This window comes from Delphinapterus leucas, chromosome 21 (assembly GCF_059928025.1).
Source record: "Delphinapterus leucas isolate spDelLeu-1000000601 "Yukka" chromosome 21, BTC_Dleu_Yukka2, whole genome shotgun sequence".
Classification (NCBI taxonomy): Eukaryota; Metazoa; Chordata; class Mammalia; order Artiodactyla; family Monodontidae; genus Delphinapterus; species Delphinapterus leucas.
The window spans coordinates 5,170,085-5,178,024 of NC_143149.1; positions in this window are offsets into that span (position 1 = coordinate 5,170,085).

A 7,940-nucleotide genomic window follows, 5' to 3' on the forward strand; every position below is an offset into this window, starting at 1 on the left:
GTTTTCCCTCCACTTTCTCAAGAGAGAAAACAAATAACACCCTTAAATTCACAGCACCAGTGACAGGCAGAGCTCTGATTCAAGTTCAGGGATGTTTAATCCAAAGCGTCTGATCGCTGATGAAAGAGGTCTTAATGTTCTCTTAAATCGATTGCTCACTCCGTGTGATCATTCAGCTTTAAGGGAAAGATGGAGTTTTTACCTTCAGTCGCATTGAAAATGTTCTTCATCCACACTGTGTAGACAGACACAGGATTCAGGGAAACACGCAGCTCAGTGAAGTGTGAGCTCCAGGCTGGCTGGCTGACTCTTTCAGAAGCCTCCCGGCACGTACCTGGCAGCTGGGGAACCAGGAGCCCCCAGTCTATGGCCACCAGTCAGTAAGGAGGTGCTTGCTTATTATCCCTTGATCGGATATTTAACTATAAGCAAAAGTGAGTCGAACCTAAATTTCAATGGAACATCTCTAATGCCCCTAAATGTTTAAGAAAAGACTGCATTTCCTATTTTTATTCTGGAAACATCTTTCCGTATTCCCATTTAACATGGCTGTCTTGTGACAGTTCCTATAGATAAAACATCAGTGAGTTTGCCACTAAAATTGTGTGCCTTCTGCCACCTGGGAGGAAGGCATTCGGTGCATGCTTTAACTTCTGAACACAATTACTGCGACACTGATATATTCAGGACTGTTGTATTTGTATCACTAAAGAGTCACTTTAAAATATGATTTTCTTTTTAAGAGACTCTCAGGCAAAATGGGAAGTAAAGATGCTTAGGAAAAAGAGAGCTAAGTGTCTAGAAAACAAGACTAGCCTTCCTCACTTAACCTTTGGTTAAAGAATTGAGCTGAGATGTTTCAGTGCTGACAGTTTTAGAGAATTCCACTTTTTCTTTGCCTTTACAAACTCGAGGAGCAAAGACCACCGGGATTTCTGCTCTTTTTTTGTCTTATGGTTCCACTGTTTTTCTACTCATGTGGGAAGTGACCTAATGTGAATATAACAGGTAAATCCAGCACCCCTAACCTTGATCGTGGTTCGGGGGAAATGTCCTAAATTCTGGAGTCATCAGATAAAATGCACCCTTATGATTGACCTCAGGTGACATTTTATCCATTCCTTCAGTGTACATTAAGTGTGAAAAGTAAAATACAATAGTCATTTAGAAGGCAGGCACATCACATTCACATATTTTGCTGTTTGAATTATCCCATGTCATGGGTACTGATGGCAGGTACAATGCTTCCAAACACTTATGGCAACATTTAGGGGCCAACATTAAAACTATTACTGCTTTAGCAGTCCAGTGGTTGCTTTTAAAGACAAGGTGTAGTAGATGCTTTTGTTTAAATTCATTTTCTTTGAGGTAAAGTCCCATTTCTTACTTTAGAATATTTATTTAAAATCAATAAGAAAAACCAAATGTCAAACTTAATACTCAATCTCTTTGAATAGAAAAGTCATGCCCACATATGGACTATAAAGTGTGTCCTATATTGTGCATAGTTTCCAAGCACAGACTGTCAACACAATTTTTTTAATATATTGCAGGTAAAAGAACATTAGTAGGTAAATAAATTTTCTATATCATTCCCTAATCATTAATAAAATTTATCCTTAAACCTGATATAGACTTTATTATTAATTACATTTGTCAGCTCAAGTTTGAATTCATTTTGTCTATGTAAGTGAGAAAGTACATCTGGTCTTTTTCTTTAGCACGTCCAATTGGGTCAAGTATGTTCGCTCTTCTTGCATAAACTCATAATAAACATCACGGTCCCACACAAGGATAAAACCCATCTTATGAGAACATGTGCACAACACTTATGTCCTGCTTCATGACATGGAAGACCAAAACAATCACATTTCTTTCACTAACGAAAATAATGTGATTGCACTTTCTAAGATAATCCCACTAACTTGGGCGTGTTCCTCATATAATTCAGACATTGTTGCTCCTGAATTAGAAGTGTTATTAGAATTCAGGAACACCACCTTGATGCTGAAGGACATTATGGAACCATCAGATGCTGGTTGGTGACTTTGGAACAGGTACTGCCACGCTAAAGATCCAAAGATGGTCATTAGCCAAGTCCAGCTTTAGGTACTACTACTCACAGCAGGGAAGCCTCAGAGAGCCATCCCGGCATAGCCATGGAAACCTGGTGCACAGGGAAGTACTGGTTCCACATTCCTCAGGAGAAAGATCTGTAGGAAGAGTCACCATTGCATGTATCGAGTATTGCATGTGGCTCCCCCTCAGTACTGTGCAATTACGGTCATCTCACTGCTAATCTAGCAAGATCTTTTGAAGGTAACCCTGGGAGAAGAGAGGTAAGCAGGTCTCCTTGCTCTGCCCCCTTCCAAAGTTATACTCAGTTATGATCACGCTATACTTTTAGATATCTGGACTCCTACCTTTATATTTTTTGAAAACCATTTGTGCATGGCTGTTAAACACAAAGAGTGCTCTTAACGTCAGGCAAGTGGATTAAGACTGGACCCAGAGAGATTTCTGGCTTCAGGAATATTGATTACACAATTGGTGCTTCCCTACAACAATCTAGGTCTTGACCTTTTGCCTACTTGCCAAGTTCAACCCCTCTCTATCAGGCTAGAATCTCCCATGAGAAAAATCAGAGCGTCCTTTCCTGCCTACTAATCTCTGTGGGGATTTCCTCAAAAGAAAGGAAATAGGATCTTGATTGCTTTTTTCCACGGGCAGTTCCTTGCTCTTTTGCAAAGTTTCCCAGCTCTTTCCCAGTAAATCTTGATTTGCTCTGTAATCCAAGGAGTGGAATAGCCAGCAGCCTCTGTCAGCACCCAAAGTTTGTTCCTTTGGACTGACTGATTACCGCTATAACAACAATAATAAAATAACTTTTAAATAAAGTGACTTTATATTAAATTTTTTCAATGAAATATCAGCTGAAAACCAAATATGACTTTCAGAAAATCGACTCCTATTCTTTTATCATCTGTGTTTTGCCAAGAACATTTCAGAAGAAACTCTTCCCTAACTAATTCTACATTCACACTCTTTGGTTTTCCTTAAATAAGCACTTTAACCATAACTGAAACTGTCAGGGGGAAGCAATGAGCTCAATTTAAAAATTAACATGAATTTCTAACATAAATGTCAACCTTTAAAATTTGAAAATGTCTGTAACTTCGTTTTTTTGTTTTTTATTTATTTTTGGCTGCATTGGGTCTTCGTTGCTGCGGGGGCTTTCTCTAGTTGCGGCGAGCGGGGGCTACTCTTCGCTGCGGCACGCGGGCTTCTCATTGCGGTGGCTTCTCTTGTTGCGGAGCACAGGTTCTAGGCGTGCAGGCTCAGTAGTTGTGGCTTGCGGGCTCTAGAGCGCAGGCTCAGTAGTTGTGGCGCACGGGCTTAGTTGCTCCGCAGCATGTGGGATCTTCCCGGACCAGGGATCGAACCTGTGTCTCCTGCACTGACAGGTGGATTCTTAACCACTGCACCACCAGGGAAGTCCCCAAAAATGTCTATAACTTTGGCTCAACATTTGTAATCTTATATAGAAAACAGTTTCTTTAAATTTTATCTATTTCACGGTATGTATCTAGACTCTAAATTTTTATTAGAAAAGATTTCTTATTTGGAGATTTCCTTTTTAATGGAAATAACTCTGCAAATTTAAAGCTTTCTAATTCTAATATTGTCTACTTTCACCATTGCTGAGGCCATTTTGATAGTTCAGTCAATGAAAACAAAATCAAACCATTCAGGCAAAAAACAATTTGAAAGATGGTGCTGACAGACATAATCATACTAAATTTTTAAGAATCTATGACTTCTTTTCCATGTAAGTTTAGATGTTTCTCAAAATGTTTTCAAAGAATAAACAAACATGAAATACTCTTAGACTATGAGGAGATATAGTAATTTCAATGTTTACTAAAAATAAGTATGAAAAAAAAATTTAAGTTTATCATTACAGATAAAATATTTACCCTTTCCTAGAACATCAGGGTAGCCTCCTAAGGGTGGGGTCAGAATTGCTTCTGGATCTGCTTCTCAGAGGGCCAGTATTCATAGCCCCCTTATCTCCTGGCAGTCCAGTTAGGAGTCATATTTTTCTTTTAAAGCAAAAAATTACAGAAGACCTAAAATTACATGTTATTTCCAGGAAAAATAGGTCCAATCGCCCTGCACTCAACCTTCTGAGTGAAACTTCCTTCACTGTTTCTAGGATCCCCGTCTCTCCCTCTTTCTAAAGCATCAGTGGGATGCTTTCAGTGAATCACAGACATTTTCTGGCATGGTCCTTCTGAAAAAATGGGGCAAGGCTAGAATCTCACAAATTCAGTCTCTTGTGAGGCTCCCCGATACATCTGTTTTCCTTTGTATATTGCGAATCACTGTTAATTTCATTTCTAAAAATGTTTCTACAAGTTGTTCTGCTTTAAAATAATGCCTGTGAAAACCTGATACAGGTAATGGAGAGATAATAAAATGTTTCCAGCATGAGGACAAACAGGACCAGCTTTCTAATTACAAAGCGTGTGTTCACGGCAGCCTGGAAAGTGGTTTGCCATCTGGACCCACAGCAGCCAGTACCGATGTTATTTGTAATAGTCTACAGGTCAGAACCTGAACCAAGACACTGACTACGGATGAGCAGAACACAGGAGAAATTCGAGAGAGATTTCTAAAGTAGAAGTACCAGAATTTGGTGACTGATTCGGTCACTTCATTTAAAAGTTATCTTATTGTTTTTGTTGTAGCTGAAATTAATCAGCCCAAATGAACAAACTTTTGGTGTTGGCAAAGGTTCCCGGCTGCCCTACTCCTTGGTACCCAGAGCAACTCAAGATTTGCTGGGAAAGAGCTGGGAAACTTCACAAAAGAGCAAGGAACTGCCTGTGAAAGAAGCAATCAAGACCCTATTTCCCGAGTGAAACAGTTCTGGGTGGACTCTGATGCTTTTGCAAAAACGTTCCTATAAAAGGGTTTCATCTTCAAGGATTCATGGAAAAGACTCTGACAAGTACAGGTTTCTGGTAACTGACTATACTGCTGAACTGAATGAATAAGCATTTTCAGAACTCTAACGGAAAACTGATGAATTCGTAAAAGCGCTAACAAAAGATCAAGACGGAAAAAAAATTAACTACATGGGACTGAGTGAACTGATGAGGATGATTATAAGTTTTGTGGCTTTCTGTTTGAATAATGAAAAAAATACCCCACAAGGACTCCGAGGCAAAAAATATACAAATCAATTTTCACTGCAAGTAAAGGAGCTGTTACCGTGGAGGATTCCTGGACTGTATGTCAATATTATGACATAGTATGAGTGTGTTTCGTGTTTGGTAATTGCAATCATTGTTGCTTTTGTTGTGGTCATCCAAAATAAATAAATAAAAATGAAAAATAAAAATAGAAAAAAAAAAGACCCTATTTCCTCTTCGCTTAGAGGAAATCCCCACAGAGATTAGTAGGCAGGAAAGATGACTCAGATTTCCTCATGGGAGATCCCAGCCTGAAAAACAGGGAGTTGAAACTAGCCATGAGGTACAAGACCAGGGGTGAGGGGATAAAGTTGTCAAAGGATAACTCCTAATTTTCTATTTGGGGAGCCTGATAGGAAAGACATTAAACCAGGGAGAAAATGCAAGACGAGGAGGCAACAACGACTGGAGAAATCAAGTAGGAGACAGAACTATGTGAACTAAAGAGATAAGACAGGACTGGAAATGTTGACACTTGAGCTAGCAGGGTACGTGATATTTAAAACGTTGGGACAGATGAAATCACCCTGGAAGGGTGTACAGGCATGTGGCAGCTTGAGAGGAAGCTGAGCTAATCCTGGCATGTCTGAGCACCTTTGAAGTAAAACAGTGTGGACAGGTCTATTAGGGGTCTGAGAGTAAAGAGGAAACAAGAGAACACAGGCAAAGCACCCATTCTGAGGGAATGCCACATGATGAGAGGCAACTTTTAGTCCTGCAAGACATCTGTTCCTCAGACCATCCTCAGACCTGGCTCTTTGAACTTGGACCACCCATGCTCAGTAAATACATGCGATGAGGCAGAAGACAGGGACTTAAGGGAGGAAATGGAGGGTTTGAGGGGCTGTGTTCTCAATGTGGCCAAAGAGCAAAGACAAGCCACTGGCCAAGATGGGAGGCTGTGGTCCGAGAGAAGCATTATCAAAGTGCACGACTGCAGAGGTGTAACAGTTTCCCTGAACACAGAGTCCAAAATGTAGCCCTCAGGGAGAATGATGCAAGCGGAAGAGAGATGAAATGAGTTTGATTTGAAGAGATCAAGGAACTGAAAATTGGAATGTCAGTTGCTCACCCACATAAACATTGAAACCTTGTAACTACTTCAGAGTTAGAGTAAGAGAAGAAACTGTGAATTGGGTTATGGCTTCACATGGCTACTGAATACTTGAAATGTAGCCAGTCCTAGTTGAGATATGCTGTAACTGTAAACTACACACCAGACGCTGAAGACCTAGTATAATAAAAAGGCTGTAAAATAAGCATCCAATTAATAATTTTACATTGATTTCAGGTTGAAATGAGAATATTTTGGATGAGTTGAGTCAAAATATATTATTAAAATTAATTTCACCTACTTCTTTTACTTTTTTAATAAGATGGCTGTGTGAAAATCTAAAATTACCTTTGTGGCTTTCATTATATTTCTAAGGACAAGGGTTGACCTAGAAATTTAAATGGTTTCAGGTAATCATTCTATCCCTTCTTATTACTGACTGCTGATACATGAAAAAGCGAGGGCTAGTTTATTTACAAAGTTTTGATATGTAGTCTTATGATTTAGTAAGAAAATATAAAGTTATTAAAAGTAGATGAGGGCTGGCTACAACAGAATATTGGGGATAAATTTGAGGCCCACTCCTTCCCAGATTCTGGGTTTGGATTGGGGTAGGATTATAAAATCAGATAGTGAAACTACAATTAACATTATTCTACTGATTTCTGTTCCTGCTTCTACAGCCCCAAATAAGTTCCTACTTAGATTCTTCCTTACCTAGGAAGAGGACGTCAACCTAGGTCATACATCATGTTACAGATAATTTTAATATTGAGATTTAAATTTAAAAACCTAAATTTTTCAATACTATATATTACTAAGTATACAGCCCCCAGTTAATCGATGCAATAGAATTCCTGTGTCTGATCTGAGATGTGAGCTGATTTGTAAGTTGCAACCTCCAATACGACCAGTGTTTTTAAAACAACTCCCACAACTATTATAGAAAGTGTTCCCTTTTTAATCACACAAACTTGTTTTTTCTTTACCTGCCCTTTTCCATATTAAAAACAAAAGTACAGTTTCTAAAGATAATAATTTCATAGAATATTTTCTTAGAAGCAGCACTTTTTTTTTTTTTTTTTTTACTTTTAGACATAATTCCTCTTTAGAGATAAATATTGATAAAGTAAGACACGGTAAAAATCTAAAGTGACATATAGCATTAGTTTGGGAGCAGGCCAAGGAGGACCACTGGCCAAAGAGAAAACAGTAATAGCGACATAACATGCACCTAAGGGAAAGCTGGGCCAATACTACCTAATTTACTTCATCGCTGCATGAGGCAGGCCAAATATTTGTCGATGAGCTTGAGAGCAGACAGACAAAAGGGAGAAAGATAATCTGGTGAAATATTCAGAGTGACCAAAAGAATAAACCAGTTACTTTGGCAAGCTATGTCTTTTTTGCAGGAATGAGCCTGAGGAAAAATTCCGGCTGTGGTTCTCTAAAAGGAACATAGTATGTGATATGGTTTATTGAGTCCAAGAGGAAATTTAGTTTTTAAAAAATCTGTAATTGGGCTTCCCTGGTGGTGCGGTGGTTGAGAGTCCGGCTGCCGATGCAGGGGACACGGGTTCCTGGCCCGGTCAGGGAGGATCCCACATGCCGCGGAGCGGCTGGGCCCG